At 50.9% G+C, this 16579-nt stretch overlaps 1 protein-coding gene across 1 annotated transcript in view; it reads left to right on the top strand.

The window, feature by feature from the left end:
• The window catches only part of LOC123356631, an 871996-nt gene that overhangs the window by 164262 nt on the left and 691155 nt on the right, over positions 1-16579 (top strand). The window lies entirely within an intron of this gene.

Here is a 16579-nt window from a genome sequence, read left to right as displayed (position 1 = left end):
AGTTCCACCACCCTGGCCTCCAAAGTCCGTACATGGTCTCTGAGGGCCAGGAGCTCCTTGCACCGACTGCACAGATACACCACCCGCCCACAGGGCAGGGAATCATACATGCAACGCTCAGTGCAATAAACTGGATAGCCCCCACTCTGCTGCTGGGCTTCTGCCTGCATTGTCTCCTAGTTAGTGGAAGGGTGGTTTACAGGAAGGGGTTTTGAAATGTGGTTCGGTTTATAGGTTTTAAGGGGACTACAGGGAAGGGGTTAAGGCTGGCGAGGGACTCGCACTCCCTTCCCACTCCCCTTCCGAACTCCCTTGCGACACTTCCCCTGTTCGCAAAGCTCCCTGGTCGCTTGTGCGCGGCTTTATAAAGCCCTGGCCTGAGTGAATGCCCCGCCCACTGATGTTCTGAGTGCGGGAAAAGCTTCAAAAAGAGCTCACACCTTATTAGACATCGCAAAATCCACATTGGAGAACTGCTACAAATGCCTTGATTAGGGCTGGGAAAAGATTTAAAAAAAAAAAATCACATTTGCTAGTTCCCACATAGTGATCTGTGCACCATCTTCACTGTGGTCTCTCAGCTCCACCAGATGAATTGCCTGCTTCTGCCTTTTGCAGCTCACCTTCTTTGGGGTCAGTCCTGTGATCTTTCCTATCAACTCCTTTCCTTCTGAGTCACAGGAGTGTGTGTCCCTCCAGCCAGGAATGTTCATCAGCTCCAGGTGGGAGAGAGGTTTGATCCCAACAAGCTACACTGAGGCAAAAACTACCTGTGCCTGACATCCTCTAGGGCTGCGCATGGCGTTGGCTGCTCAAGTTAGTGATCTTGGTGTAAAAAGACAATTATAGTTGTAGAGCAGATGCAGCCCAGGTGCAGGGGTTGGCATTAGCTTTCCCCGTGACCTGACCTAAACAAACCCTGAGCATCACGGTTATACTGTTCCCCCATTTCAAAGCAATTGTTAGTCATCAAGTTCCCCCCTTGGAAACCAATAGTTTCAGTCCCAATTGCTCTGCTGTTGCTTCAGGTTGTGCTGCAGAGCAGATATTTTTGCTACCATTTTCCTCACTTAAAATATATTGAACTATAAGAAAGAGCAGGAATATGGCAGGGATAGGGGAAAATGTCATGTCACCCTCTGTAACAGCAGAGGAAGATAGGGTAAGTCAGAGGGATTCCCTTATTCCCCATCACCTTCCCAATCCCCCTGTTGTTCAATTGGTTAGGTCAATATTTTTTCTAAAGGGCTGGGAAGAGGATTCGCTAGTAAATGACTTGGAACTAAGCAAAATGCCCAGGCATTGGGCTCCCAAAGCAGTTGTGGCCCAGGCCCTGCAGGAGGTCGCCCCTGAAGAGATCTCCTTCCTAATCAGCTGCATGTTGCCTATTATTTGGGAAACGCAATCCCGGTCTAGGTAGGGATGGGAAAATGGAAGTGACATTTCCCTTCACCTCCTCCCCGGGTGATGCTGCAAATGTGTAGAAAATGAAATCCCTGTTGAATGTGATATAGCTGCAGAAAGATATTTTTAATAGAGACCTGACATTTGGTGTCTTACAGGGATTCTAAGTCGCACCTGAATTTAGTCCCTAACTTAAATTTGTGCCACCAGATAAAAGATCATAGTTGGGGGAGTTGTACCTCACTATCGCTACTGATCTGTTGTGCGGTTGCTGAAGAATTCTACACCAGAGAAGTGTCAAATTACTCCAAGTAACGTCAAAGGTGTGACAGGAACTCAGGTAGAAGTTGCAGGTAGTGGTGGTTGATTTTCACCCCAGAGATGGAAGCTGTGGTGACCTGTGGCCCAGGTAAACTATCTTTAGAACCTGCTCCCTAGTTAAGTGGCATTGGTCACACTCCTGGAGGACGCCATGATTAAATTGGGCACAACCATCTTTTACCATTTGTATCCAAAGTTTCATGAAGCACAGAGAGAAACAGCTGATTGCTTCAGAGCCATTCCATGCCCATGGGTCCCAATCTGGCTGCCTTGTTGGACAAGAAGCACTTCCATGCTGGCAAATGATGGTAGGGAATGAGGGGATTAGCAAGTGTGAAAATAGAGCACAGGTGGTTTTTCTCATGATGTAGCCTTCCCACGTCGTGCGAGACCCCTTCCCCCCACACTTCTGGGAGAAGCCCCAGGGAGAAATGAACTCACAGAAATGGAAGGCTCCTAGGTTATTGTAGAATGTGTCTTCACACAAAGCTCACTGGGTGGAAATAGGAATTAAGAGAAAACTGCCCTATGGGTTTATATGTTGTAATTGTTGAATAAGTTGGTACCAGCGACAATGAAATTAAACGTGAAGTTAATTAGTATCATGGAAGAGGCTGATTATGTGATAACCTGAATTATCTTGTAACACTGAAAGTTATCTTCTAGTTCTCTCCCTGCCCCCTCCTACTATACAGGAAATGGAGGCTAATCCTGAAATTAAACCCTCACTCCAAAGGAATTAGAGTGGGGGAACGGGTGAGAGAACTAGCATTTGTGAGAATAGAGACCCAGGATAGACTGTAATTATTTCTATTTCAAATGGAATTTATCTTGATAAATTTTAAATCTATTAAGAGGAAAATTACTTGAGACAGGATGTGTAACCTTTTACCTAGTTAGGAGGCAACAACCACAGACTTCTCCAGGTCTCTTGTTTGCAAAGCAAAGATGTCACATCGGCCAGGAGATGTCAAAATCTACAATGGTGATGGATGTGTGATGGGAGCTTTTCTGGGTTGGTTTTTCAGTTTGGTTTGGTTTCTTAATTTAATTTAAATTTTGCAACCAGTTATGTTTACAGGTGCCGCGGCCCCTGTTCCGTTTGAGCCCAGCTGTTTAACCCTCAGGCCTGGCTCTGGAATCCTCCCCAAAACTGGCCTTGTGTTTTTCCTTCATGTTTGATGTCTTTGGGGTTCACACATCACCACTACATGCGGTTCAGAGCAACAGATACTTTGAGAAAGTGATGTGTAACTTGTTTGTCCCTGTGTATAAGAATGCACCCCTGGGGCGGTGTCTTTGTCTGGCCTAGGGGGCAGTGGAGAGTCCCGCCACTGACTGAGCCGGTCTATTGTTGGGGGCGCATATTGATAGTATGTCCTGCAGAGTCTGCGGGGAACTATTACCGTGCTTCGTTTGACAATAAACCTGGCCGGGTGCCTTCGTCCCTTATCAGAGTCTGTGGTCATTGGGGGTTCTCTCTGGCTCTGCTGTGGCAGCGATCTGCAGAGCCGGGGCAGCACACATGCAGCCGACTGTTATCAACAGCGAACAAGAGCAGATCACCACACCAGTGGCATCTGACAACAGGGTGAAATTTGTCATTATGGTCAGCGATTTTCATTTCCCTTCCCTGGGGGCAGAGATGGGGTTGGAGCTACCGCAGGCTGGGATGTAGAGCTTGTGTCCCCAGGGCCGGCTCCAGCTTTTTTGCAGCCCCAAGTAGGGAACCGGGAAAAAATAAATAAAGCCGATTGGCAGCACTTCAGCAGCAGCTAAAACGTGCCGCTTCATTCTTCGGCGGTAATTCGGTGGCGGGTCCTTCGGTCCCTCTCTTCCTCTTCGCCGACAGCTCAGAGGGGCAGAGAGGGACTGAGAGACCTGCCACCGAAGACCCGGACCTGCCGCCCCTTTCCATTGGCCGCTCCAAGCAGCTGCTTCCTTCGCTGGTGCCTGGAGCCGGCCCTGCATGTCCCCATCTATCAGTTACTCTAGGAACTTGTCTCTGCTCACAGGCTGCCTCCAGCCTGTCTGGCCAGCTGCTGAGCTCTGTGGGGTGAGTCCCTTGGCATAAGTGGCACCTGGGAGAAACCCTCCTACCAGATGCACTGGTGATATAGTGGTGAGCAGAGCTGCCTTCCAAGCAGTTGACCCGGGTTTGATTCCCGGCCAATGCAGGGCTGTGCCCTTTTCTTGGCTGGGAATTGGTTTAATTTCAGTCCCGTTGTATCAGTTTATCAGTGGAACGGGAGAATTAATGTCCCACATCCCAGCAGGTCATTCAGCACCCAGTGGAGGAAGAAAGGGGCGGGACTATACAGTGAGCTGTTGGAGTCAACCTGGCATTACAATGTTTGGTTTATTTTTTTAAATGTTTCCTTTACCTCCCTCTCCATTTTGGACTCAGAGCCTTTAAGGGCAGAAGGGACCATCGTGATCATCTGGCTCAACCTCCTGCACCCCGTCCATAAACGTATCAAGCTCAGTCTTGAAGCCAGTTTGGGTTTTTGCCCCACTGCTCCCCTTGGGAGGCTGTTCCAGAACTTCACTCCTCTGGTGGTTTGAAATCTTCAACTAATTTCAAGGTTAAGCTTCTTGATGGCCAGTTTATATCCATTAGTTCATTACTAGTGGGGGCCTGAGATAGTGTGGGGGAGGGAGAAAGCCTGGAGAACTGACCGTGGGAGCCAGAGAGATTCCCTGTTCCCCGATCACCCGTCTCTGGGAGGAACCAGTTGGAACTGCCCTTGGGAAGCTGCCGCTAATAACTCAGGTGTGAAAACATTATTCCGTTGGAATCAGATTAAAGCCTCCTCACACCCGGTGTCATGGTCATTGACCTGGCTCATTCCTGGGATGTTCCCAGCCACAGCAATGCAGTGAGTGGAACCAAATCCCTTTCCAGAGCCCAGGCGCACACACAAATCCTGGGGCTTTTCATCCCTGGGCTGCTGGCGCCATCGTGTGGCCATTTGGTTTCACTCCTTTCTGTTAAAACTTTTAGCTTTCTGCACATCCAAGGAATGCATCCGACGAAGTGGGTACTCACCCACGAAAGTTCATGCTCCAATACATCTGTTAGTCTATAAGGTGCCACAGGACTCTTTGCTGCCTGCACAGAAATTGTAATTCCCTGGGAGAGATTCGGGAGCGTTTCTCTGTTTTGTGTTGTTAAGGACTGAAATATTCCCCGGGTTCCTCGATCCCAACCTGCCTCCCGTTCTACTGCCCATGCAGCCCCATCCCAGCCCTCAGCCCCCAGTCGATGCTGATCCCCTCAGCCCCATCTGGGCAGGGGGTGAACCCTGTCACTGCGCATTGCCTAGTTCCCCTAACTCTGAGGGACTTCAGCTGCTCCGTGTCCCCGGGGACCCTCCACACCACTCCCCTGCTTACCACGGTTCAGATATTGCAGTGGCATGAGTCTGCTTCTCAGCACCTGCCTCTCACTTTAGAGGCCCCACATTAATAACCATTTTCAAGATGAACTTACTGCGGGTTTTATCGCAATATCTGGGTGGGGGGAACCTGTTAAAAATATTCATAAAACTCCTTTCCCAAAATTGTCCCAGGGCTCTTGATATCCTGTGTATCGGCACTGAACGGCCATTGACCATGTAGCTGATTGTGGTATAAACATCTTAGGTTTCCCAGCTAGATAAGATCCCATCAATACATAAATGTCAGGGAGCCCTGCCTGAAAGCAGTGACAGTCGTAGAACAGTTCATGGGCAGAATTATTACACTAAAGCAGATGGGCAAAGCATGTGCCCTGCCACTGCGCTCCCTCCCCACCAATACAGCTAATGCCATAAGGCCCTGGGGGAGAGGGGCTCCAGGCCTCCTCTTGGTGGCAGAAGTGGTTTGGGGCTTCAAGCGCTTCCACATTGTCCCCTAGTGGCTGGGGCTGGGGGGGGGAAGGTTGGAAGGGATGGAAGAGGGTGGGGCCGCAGCAGAAAGGGTGGGTCTTTGCCATCACTAGCCCCTGCTTAGCCAGTAGGGTTCAGTATAGGGCAGTGGGGCCTGCCTCCTAGGGGGGCACAGGGGGACGTTCATGGGGGCACCTCAGGGCTCCAGCCAGCCCCCATGGAGAGCAGGGAGGGAGCACCACTCTGCCCCCAGGCTCCTGGCCCCGCCTTGACCCTCCTTACCCCCTCCACATCCCTCTCTGCAGCAAGCCACGGTCCCGGTCCCACCCCCAGCCCCCGTTCTCGACTGTGGCTGCCGAGGGGCCGCGGACACAGATAAGAGGGCACAGGGTGAAAAGTTTGGGGACCACTGGTTTAGGGTGATGCCCTCAAATCACGTCTATGCAGCCCATTAAAAGCTATTCCTCACCCACCTAGCCCCTCAAGCAGGCCGGACTAGGTATGTTGGGTGGCCATTTGGTTTCACTCCTTTCTGTTAGAACCTTTAGCTTTCTGCGAAGAAATGTTAATTCCCTGGGAGAGACTCGGGAGCGTTTCTCTGTTTTGTGGTGTTAAGGATTGAAATGTTCCCCGGTTCCTGGTCCCCTGTGCTGCCCTTGACTCATCCAGGAAGGAGAACAACATTTCATTGCACTCATGTGATTTGTAACCCAGCACCAGCCAAAACTGCTCCGTTTGGCACAGCCGCCCCACCCTGCTGCGGAGCTGGGCGGAGCAGGGGGGTCTGCGCAAACACGGTCTGTTCCTGACGTCTTCCCCCAGCTCCTCACTAGATGTGAGGGGGGAGCTCACTCAGACCCTGCCTCCGCTTAGTATTTAAAAACTCCTTATTGGCCCTACCTCTGCCGGCCTTGGATTTCTCCTCCCGTCCCTTCCCTGACAGCTCCGATGAGGTGGCCGAGTGGTTACGGTGATGCTGCTCATCCATTGTGCTCTGCACGCGTGGGTTCAAATCCCATCCTCATCGGAGACCTTCAGTCTTCTCTCTTCCTGTACAAACAACCCTCTCCCCCCTTTGGTACAATCACAGACCAAACCATGTTGCCTCCTGCCAACAAAAACCATCTCAGGAACTCAGATCCCCCCTGCTTAAAATACAAGGTCTAAACACCAGATTTCTCAAAGAATTTGCTGGTCCTGGATTTCTTAGTTTTTATCTCAAAAGGGAACATCCTCCTCATCTCCCCCAAACACCCAGGACCTCCACAAATTATTAAAATGCCCCCGTCCTCCTCATATCTCCTGCCTTCCGCACCCCCCATCCCGTCTCCCCTCGGTCCCCTCTCATCTCCCCCCCTGTCCCGTCTCCCCCCTTCTCCTCCCATCTCCCCCAGTCCTGTGTCCTGCCCCCCATCTCCACCCCTCCGGGTCCCATCTCCTCCCTTCCCCTCCCCCATCTCCACACCCCGCCCCCCCATCCCAGCTTATTCCCCCCCCCACGGTCCTTCCCCCCCCGGCTGGGGTCTCTGAGCTCGGTCCCCGCAGGCTCCGGGCCATGGTGCCCCTCCCCCCGGGCAGGGTGGGGCTAATGACGGGCCCCGCCCCCAGCGCAGGCCCCGCGGGAGGGGGAGGGGCAGGTCCCACGTGGGGCGGACACGCTCCAGCCGGGGGGGGAGGGGCCGGGCCCAGTTCGCCCCCTGCCCGGGGGGGCCCCGCGCTGCCCACGGCCGGAGCGGGGCGGGGCCAGGAGTGACAGGAGGGGCCCGGAGCGGGGGGAGGAAGGGGGGCAGCGCCGCCTCACAGACCCCCGGCGCGCGCCGCGCTCCAACGGCCCTAACGGCCGGACCCGTCACGTGACTCCTCCCCCGGCCCCCCGCTGGGTGCGTCACGGTAAGAGCCCCCTTGTCAGACTGTTCCCGAGCTGACCTGCCTTAGCTCTGGGGACACCCACACGGATCTGAGTGGTGAGCAGCTCTGGGGAGAGTAGACCCCAGTGAGTGGCAGCTGGGTAAAGAGACTGAAGTGGGCAGGAGAAACATTGACGTGCCCGAGGTCTCCCAGGCTGTCCGTGACCGAGCTAGAAATAGAGCCCAGTTCTAGGGCTGTTTTGGGCACTGAAGGTCTCTGCCACCCTGGTGTTTCAGGTGCTGGTGTAAACCCTTAGGACAGACAGAATTTACACTAGTGCGCTGTGATTGGCACTGGTGCACCATGTCCCAGTTTGAAGGCTTGCGGGGGGACGGGGACACTGACTTCTCCTGACCCAGGACACCCACCCCCGGCTGTGTGCAGGGACCGCAGCTGAGCTGCCCTGCCCAGACAGCCTGTGCATCCCTGGGCAAACCACCTCTTCTTGCAGCCGAATACAGTGGGGTCTGGGGGCCTTTCCAAGCTGCGGGTGACGGGGCTCTGGAGTTAGCGGGGTCTGTTCCTGGCTCTGTCCCTGACCTGCTTGGTGACCTGGGGGAAGTCCCAGCCCTTCTGTGTTTTCCTCCTACCCATTGTCTGCTTGGATTGTGATCTCTGTGGGGCAAGGACGGTCCCTCTCTGTCTGGGCCGTGCCCAGCAGAACGCGGGTGCTGATTTCAGTCAGGGTCTCTGCCAGAGCCGGGCCGGAAGCTGGGGCGAGGCGGGGGGTCCCGGTGCGGCCTCCGTAGCGATGGGGGGGGGGGAGCCGGGAAACCCCCGGGGGGGGCGGTGAGTGTGTGTCCGTGTCTCGCGCCTGCCCCTCCCCCACTGCTGACTCCTCCCCCCCTTCAAACTGCCCCCCCGGCTCCCTGCGGCCCGTGTGCAGGGGGGGAACCGTCACTGCCCGGGTGCGCCGGAGAGTCCCGTAAAATCCCCTCCCCCCCGGGCCCCTCTCACACCGCCCCTCCCCCCCGTCACAGCCACTGACCCCCCACCCCACCCGCTGGGAGGGAGAACAGAGCCGTGGGAGGGGAGGAGAAGGGGGGAGTAGATAATTCTGGGGTGCCAGGACATGGGGAGGGTGTGTGCAGGGTTAGAGCTAAGCAGCAGCAGGGAGGGAGGAGGTTGTGAGAGACGAGTAGGGAACACAAGAAGCTCCCAAGGTGCCGGGAGGTGGTGCCGGCTGAGAGTAATGGGAAGAAGGGGAGGGGAGTGTGGGGGAAGGGCACCCAGGAAGTGGGCTGGGTGGGTCAGTGGGAGGGAGGAGAGGTTTGGGGATCTAGAGCTGTGGGAGATCCCAGACCTTTAACCCCGAATCCCTGCCCAAGCCTTGTTGCTTTAGAGCCTCCACTCCAGTTTTATATCTGTTCAGTTTCACTTCATTATACATTTTTTCCCCAAATATTATTATTTTAACTCTTGACCTCCCTCTCCCACTCATTACCCCCCCCCAATAACTTCCCCATCTGTGGCAACTGATCCTGAGTCCTTGCTGCATCCTCCCTCCCAGAGCAGGGCCCCTTCCCAGGCACACATGGGCACTTTGTTGATCATGTCACAGGCTGGTAGTGTAGCCTATACAATTTTTACACCTATAAGATTACGTATTGCGAAGCCATTCTCACCAGTCGGGCTTATCTCGATATGCCGATACCGTCTGTTCCCCAGTGTTCCCTGCCCAGCTCTGATGCCGCAGAGCCTTGCCTGTGTCCCTGTTCCCTTTTCCCATTTCCCACCCCCCTTAACAAACATTCGACATTGATGTGGCCTCATCTGGAGCACTGTGTCCAGTTTTGGGCCCCGCACTACAAGAAGGATGTGGAAAAATTGGAAAGCGTCAAGCGGAGGACAACAAAAATGACTAGGGAACTGGAACACATGACTGATGAGGAGAGGCTGAGGGAACTGGGATTATTTAGTCTGCAGAGGAGAAGAATGAGGGGGGATTTGATAGCTGCTTTCAACTACCTGAAAGGGGGGTCCAAAGAGGATGGATCTAGACTGTTCTCAGTGGTGGCAGATGACAGAACAAGGAGCAATGGTCTCAAGTTGCAGTGGGGGAGGTCTAGGTTGGATATTAGGAAACACTATTTCACTAGGAGGGTGGTGAAGCACTGGAAGGGGTTCCCTAGGGAGGTGGTGGAATCTCCACCCTTAGAGGTTTTTAAGGTCCGGCTTGACAAAGCCCTGGCTGGGATGATTTAGTTGGGAATTGGTCCTTCTTTGAGCAGGGGGTTGGACTAGATACCTCCTGAGGTCCCTTCCAACCCTGATATTTTATGATTCATAGAATCTATGATTCTATGATTCCAATTTATCTTCTCTCTCCTGTTTGACTCAGTTTATATAGTAATATTCTCAGCTATACCTTAGCCAATCATTGTGCTGAAATTTAACTAACCAATTCTAACATATTGTAACATAATTCTCTAACCAATTATATCCCACTATCCTAATTAACTTACACCTAGGAAAATTAATTATACAACAGACCGAAACAATTAGAGAACCAGACTGATTAACAAGGTAAAAGTGGTGGCCATAAAGATAAAACAATACAGAAATAAGTGTTTCACAACCACAACCATTGATAAGGGATTTATTGCCAGACAGTGTAGCCTGATTTGGAGTGTGTTAGTAATGTTGATTTAATTTATCCACTTAATGTATTTTTATTTAATTAATTTTAATTAATTGATTATATTAAAATAATTATGGATATTAATTAGTATGGGTTTAGGCTCTCCAATTTGTTTGATCAGAAGAATAGTGAAAAGTGCAAGGTCATGCATTTAGGGATTAATAACAAGAATTTTGGTTATAAATTGGGGACACGTCAGTTGGAAGTAACAGAGGAGGAGAAGGACCTCGGAGTATTGGTTGATCACAGGATGACTATGAGCTGCCAATGTGATATGGCTGTTAAAAAGGCTATTGCAGTCTTGGGATGCATTAGGCGAGGTATTTCCAGTAAAGATAAGGAGGCGTTAGTACCGTTATATAAGGCACTGGTGAGACCTCATCTGGAATATTGTGTGCAGTTCTGGTCTCCCATGTTTAAGAAGAATGAATTCAAACTGGAACAGGTACAGAGAAGGGCTGCTAGGATGATCCGAGGAATGGAAAACCTGTCTTACGAAAGGAGACTCAAAGAGCTTGGCTTGTTTAGCCTAACCAAAAGAAGGCTGAGGGGGGATATGATGGCTCTTTATAAATATATCAGAGGGATAAATATCAGGGAGGGAGAGGAATTATTTAAGCTTAATACCAATGTGGACACAAGAACAAATGGATATAAACTGGACACTAGGAAGTTTAGACTTGAAATTAGATGAAGGTTTCTAATCATCAGAGGAGTTAAGTTCTGGAACAGCCTTCCAAGGGGAGTAGTGGGGGCAAAAGACATATCTGGCTTCAAGACTAAGCTTGATAAGTTTATGGAGGGGATGGTATGATTGGATAGCCTAATCTTGGCAATTAATTGATCCCAATTAATTGATCCCTGGTAAATATGCCCAATGGCCTGTGATGGGATGTTAAATGGGTTGGGATCTGAGTTACTACAGAGAATTATTTCCTGGGTGCTGGCTGGTGAGTCTTGCCCACATGCTCAGGGTTTAGCTGATCGCCATATTTGGGGTCGGGAAGGAATTTTCCTCCAGGGCAGATTGGCAGAGGCCCTGGAGGTTTTTCACCTTCCTCTGCAGCATGGGGCACGGGTCACTGGCTGGAGGATTCTCTGCACCTTGAGGTCTTTAAACCACGATTTGAGGACTTCAATAACTCAGACATAGGTTAGGGGTTTGATACAGGAGTGGGTGGGTGAGATTCTGTGGCCTGCGTTGTGCAGGGGGTCAGACTAGATGATCATAATGGTCCCTTCTGACCTTAAAGTCTATGAGTATGAGAAGATAAAAGTTCGTCCTGAATCAGGGCTTCACAGATGTTATAAAAGGACCTTCGGGGGTATGACAGGAAGCTCACACTGAGACAGATACAGTCATAAAGACCTTTTATTAAAATCAATGAAATAGTAAGCAGGTGGTAAAACAGTTAGAATTACAGAGTTGCAATTGTACTGATGATGTTCGTCCATCGTTTTCGAAGAAGACCTTAACATCTAACAGGTTGTGAGCTGTCCACGGTGCGTCCGCAAATGGCTGATAAGGCCAATACGGGCACGGAATGTTCTGCCACATGTCTGCCACATGTCGGGCAGACATGCGTGGGCACCACTGTTACAGCATGTGCAGCTCTGGCTTTACGGAGTGCTCGCTTCTCTTGTGCTAGGGTTATCCTTCTGGCTTCAGATGTCTGGCAGCCTTGGTGGATCAGCGTACGCCATGTCGATCGGTCTTGTGCCAGGGTTTCCCAGGAGGTGATGTCGATATCCAGGGACTTAAGAGAGGCTTTCAGTGTGTCTTTGTATCGCTTCTTTTGTCCCCCGTGCGATCGCTTTCCTTGAGACAGCTCACCATAGAAGAGCTGTTTGGGGATGCGGTGGTCTGGCATCCTTACAACATGGCCTGCCCAGCGTGTCTGGGCTTTCATAAGCAGAGTGTAAACTGACGGCAGGCCTGCTCTGGAAAGGACTTCTGTGTCAGGCACCTTATCCTGCCACCGAATCCTCAGAAGTCTGCGGAGGCAAGTCGTGTGGAAGTGGTTCAGTTGCCTAGCATGCCTCCTGTATACAGTCCAGGTCTCACTGGCATACATCAAGGTAGTTAGCACTACTGCTCGGTAGACTTTAAGCTTTGTAGCAAGGCTTATTCCATGGCGGTCCCACACATTGGTCAGCAGTCCGCCGAATGCAGAACTTGCCTTGGCGATTCTGCAGTTGACCTCGATGTCAATTGTCACTGCGCGGGAGAGGGTGCTGCCAAGGTATGTAAATTGGTCCACTGCTTGCAGCTTTTGCCCCTTCACTGTGATGGTGGGCTCTTGGTGTTGGGCTTTCGGAGCTGGCTGGTGCATCACTTCGGTTTTCTTTATGTTGATAAGGAGGCCGAAGTTGTCGCATGCTGCTGCGAATTTATCCATGCTGGCTTGCATTTCCTGCTCCGATCCAGCATTCAGGGCACAATCGTCAGCAAAAAGGAGGTCTCGTAGCACAGTCTCCTTTATCTTGGTGGCAGCCTGGAGTCTTCGCAGGTTGAACAGTTTCCCATCAGTCCTGTATCTCAGGCTGACTCCCAAGGAACTGTTCTGAAAGGCGTCTGACAGCATGGCTGAAAACATCATGCTGAACAGGGTCGGTGCCAACACACACCCTTGCTTGACGCCATTTGTGACGGGAAAGGCCTCTGAAGCTTCTCCGTCGTCCAGAACACGAGCCGTCATGCCGTCGTGGAACTGACGTACCATCAGGATGAATCTATCAGGGCACCCAAACTTCGACATGATATGCCACAGACCTTCACGACTGACAGTGTCAAAAGCCTTGGTGAGATCCACAAAGATGGTGTACAGTTCACGATTCTGCTCTTGACACTTCTCTTGGAGCTGTCGGACTGCGAAGATCATGTCCACAGTGCCACGCTCTTTGCGGAAGCCGCACTGTGTCTCGGGTAATAGACCCTGTTCCAGGTGGTCAATCAGGTGATTCAGCAACACTCGTGCAAGGATCTTGCCTGCGCTGGAAAGCAATGATATTCCTCTATGATTATCACAGACTTTTCGATTTCCTTTCCTCTTATAGAGGTGTACGATGGACGCGTCTTTCAATTCCTGAGGAATAGACCCTTGATTCCAGAAGGACTGAAACAGTTGAGTGAGTTTGTCAACAAGCACTGCACCACCATCCTTATAAACTTCTGCTGGGATTGCATCAGATCCTGAGGCCTTGCCACTGGACAGCTGGCTGATGGCCTGTAGGATTTCAGTCTCTGATGGTGGAACGTCCAGGCTGTGGTTGATATCCGCCTGGGGCATTCTATCAATCGCCTCGTTATTAATGGAAGATGGGCGGTTCAGTACGGATTGAAAATGCTCAGCCCAACGCTGTAGAATCAGAGTCTTCTCAGTAATGAGAGTTACACCATCTAAATCCAGTAAAGGAGAGCTCCCTGAGGGCCGAGGGCCGTACAAGGATCTGAGGGCTTCGTAGAACCGTTTGGCATCGTTTCTATCAGCAAACGTCTGGATTTCACCTGCCTTGGCACTCAACCAGGAGTCCTGCATCTTGCGAAGCTTGCTCTGTACGGTCCTGCGAGTGTTGTTAAAGGCATTTTTCTTAGCTGATGACGACGGGTCGTTCTGATGAGCACGGTAAAGGCGGTGCTTTTCAGCAAGTAAGGCCTTGATCTCTTCATCGTTTTCATCAAACCAGTCCTGCTGTTTCCTGTGTGAGGGTCCAAGAACCTTTAGTGCAGAAGAGTGCACAATATTCCGGAAGCGTTCCCAGTCCTTCTCAGCATTTTCCTCTAATTGCAGCTCTAAGAGTTGGTTGTCAAGATCTTCTGCTAGTAAAGCTGCTGTATTGGGGTTCCTCAGTTTACTGACGTTAATCTTTTTCACCACAGCTCTGTTTCCCTGCGGACGTCTCTTTGGCTTGATGTAAAGGCTTAATTTAGAGATGATGAGTCTATGATCAGTCCAACAGTCAGCACTCGGCATGGCCTTACTCACCCTTACATCCTGTCTGTCTTTCCTCCGCACGATGACATAATCAATGAGATGCCAGTGCTTGGAGCGTGGATGCATCCAGGACGTCTTTTTGCGAGTGGGCAGGCGGAAGATGGTATTGGTAATGATCAGATCATGAGCCACACATGTCTTCAGGAGTAGTAGGCCATTGCTGTTACATTTGCTGATTCCATTTTTTCCAATGACGCCATCCCAGGCAGAGTGATCAGATCCTACTCTCGCGTTAAAATCGCCAAGTAGAATCAGCCTGTCGGTACGCTTCACGGATGAGAGTAGGGCATCAAGATCTTCATAAAACTTGTCCTTTACTTCATCCGGATTCGTCATTGTGGGTGCGTAAGCGCTGATTAGTATTGCTTGCTTTCCTCTCGGTAGTGGAAGATGCAGTGTCATGAGTCGGTCGTTCACACCCTTGGGAAGACTGGCAAATTTGCGGACCAGTTGATTCTTAACCGCAAAGCCAACTCCAGATTCACGACGTTCGTCACTGCTACGTCCACACCAGAAGAATGTGTAACCACCCCCTATTTCTGTGAGCTGACCTTCGTTGGCTAGACGAGTTTCACACAGGGCCGCAATATCGATGTTAAATCTTGCGAGCTCTCTAGCGACCAGGGCTGTTCTTCTTTCTGGTCGATCTGCTGAGGGGTTATCTTGAAGCGTGCGTACGTTCCATGTACCAATAATGAGTGGTGTCACCTTGCGGTTTGTTGTTTGAAGTTTTGTTGTTCGACCGCATAAGATGGGATCCCCTCCAGCTGGTCAGGGTTCTGTGAAGCAAACAATGTTTAGGGCACCTTTTCTAGCCCCTTCCTCTTGCTACGGAGGTGAGCAGTGCGGTCCTAAAGAGGGCTGCTCAGTCACTCAGGTAGATGCCGAATCCAGCTGTTGCTTCGGTCAGCAAGGAGATGACCATTAGACCTGAGCCGCCTGTGTGCAGGTCCGCGGCTACAGCTCCCAGTGTATCCGCACCTGCTGCTTCGTCGCTCGCCCATCGCCACAGGACTTTAAGGTTTACGGAAGTTAGGAGATGTCAAGACTTGCGCGTGGATTGGATTAAAGTGAGGGAGAGGTGCGCATAGTCAGCCTCACTCTCTCTTCCCAGATTCCATCTTGCTCCAATGGCAGGACAAGAGTCGAGACGGTTGGAGATGGGCTGGGCGCAGTGGTTGACCAGGGCATCTTTCGCGTCTTGCCGTGCTCTTAGCGTACCACACCGCTTGCAGAAACCGCCTTCATGACCGTTGGTCCTATTCTAGAAGGTCTCATCCGCTCAATCCGCCGGAGTCTGTCTTCACATGCTCGGGATAGACAAGGCCCCATCTCACCGGAGGTCTAAGCCCAACGGCTACCCTCAACCTGGTTTGGCCAGCCTGTCGAAGCTGTTGCCCGGGGTGTGGCCGCTGCGCATGCTACAGCTACTAGGAGCCACAGGTGAGAGCTGAGTGACAGGTGGGCGAGCTGCCCTGAAAGGACACGACAGGCCCTACACCAGAGGTGCTACCCCTCCCTGAGCACCCCATACACCCCAGCAATTGTACTAGTGTTACTCAAGGGATACATATGATAATACAATGTTATGTGCTGCAAACTTTGGTTAATACTCACGCTCTGTTTTAATAACCTGGTGTTGGAAGATACAGGGCCCCGTCTCTGGTGGTTCTGGCTTCACACCTCTAGCACAGGAAGCTAATGCAGAGCTGTTAAAGCTGGTTACTCTCTAATTTAACTCAATAAACCTTAAACTGAAATAAAGCGTAGGGAAACCAAGCGTAGCCGAGTCCCCTTAAAACTTAAAGTTTGAAAAGAAACAAAGTCCGGTCGATTAATAGTTAATAGGTGTCGTAGATGGGTGGCATCGGTACGTTGATGAAGATGGGGACAATGAGGAGTAGATAGGTGGCTAGCTTGCCTCTAAAATGGAGAGAATTTTATAGGGCATTGGTTGTAAATCCTTCCCCCACAGAAATGTGAGGGTACCCTTACCCCATAGGCTAGTATGTCTGTGAGTATGGATGACAGGTATGTGCGCTCTTGTGGTGTCCTTGTTACGTCTGTGGGTACAACTTTGAAAAATCCCCTTTGCCATCCTGCATTGTCTACTGAGTTAGGCAAAAATCTCTAGACATCTGGTGAGTGTTTTAGCTATTTCGGTCATCTTTACTTTTCTGGGTAAAGGGTCCCAATATAGATCTGCTAACTTTGCCTTAGCTTAACATACAGGGTTTTAGCCTGTAGGTCTCTTGATTACACCTAAACTTATTTTTAATATAAATCTGTAAACCTATTACATCAAATACTCAAATTTATAAGAAGAGATATAGCTATGCAAGCAAGCAGATTAAACCTTAGGGCTACAACAGGATGCTATCCAGCTAAGTGTTCTTTAACCATCTTAAGATCTGTTTCTTTATCTGGTGGTGATGGGCACT

This window comes from Mauremys mutica, chromosome 26 (genome assembly GCF_020497125.1).
Source record: "Mauremys mutica isolate MM-2020 ecotype Southern chromosome 26, ASM2049712v1, whole genome shotgun sequence".
Classification (NCBI taxonomy): domain Eukaryota; kingdom Metazoa; phylum Chordata; order Testudines; family Geoemydidae; genus Mauremys; species Mauremys mutica.
Note: the sequence above shows the minus strand (reverse complement) of the source record. Positions and strands in the feature narration are given on the sequence as shown.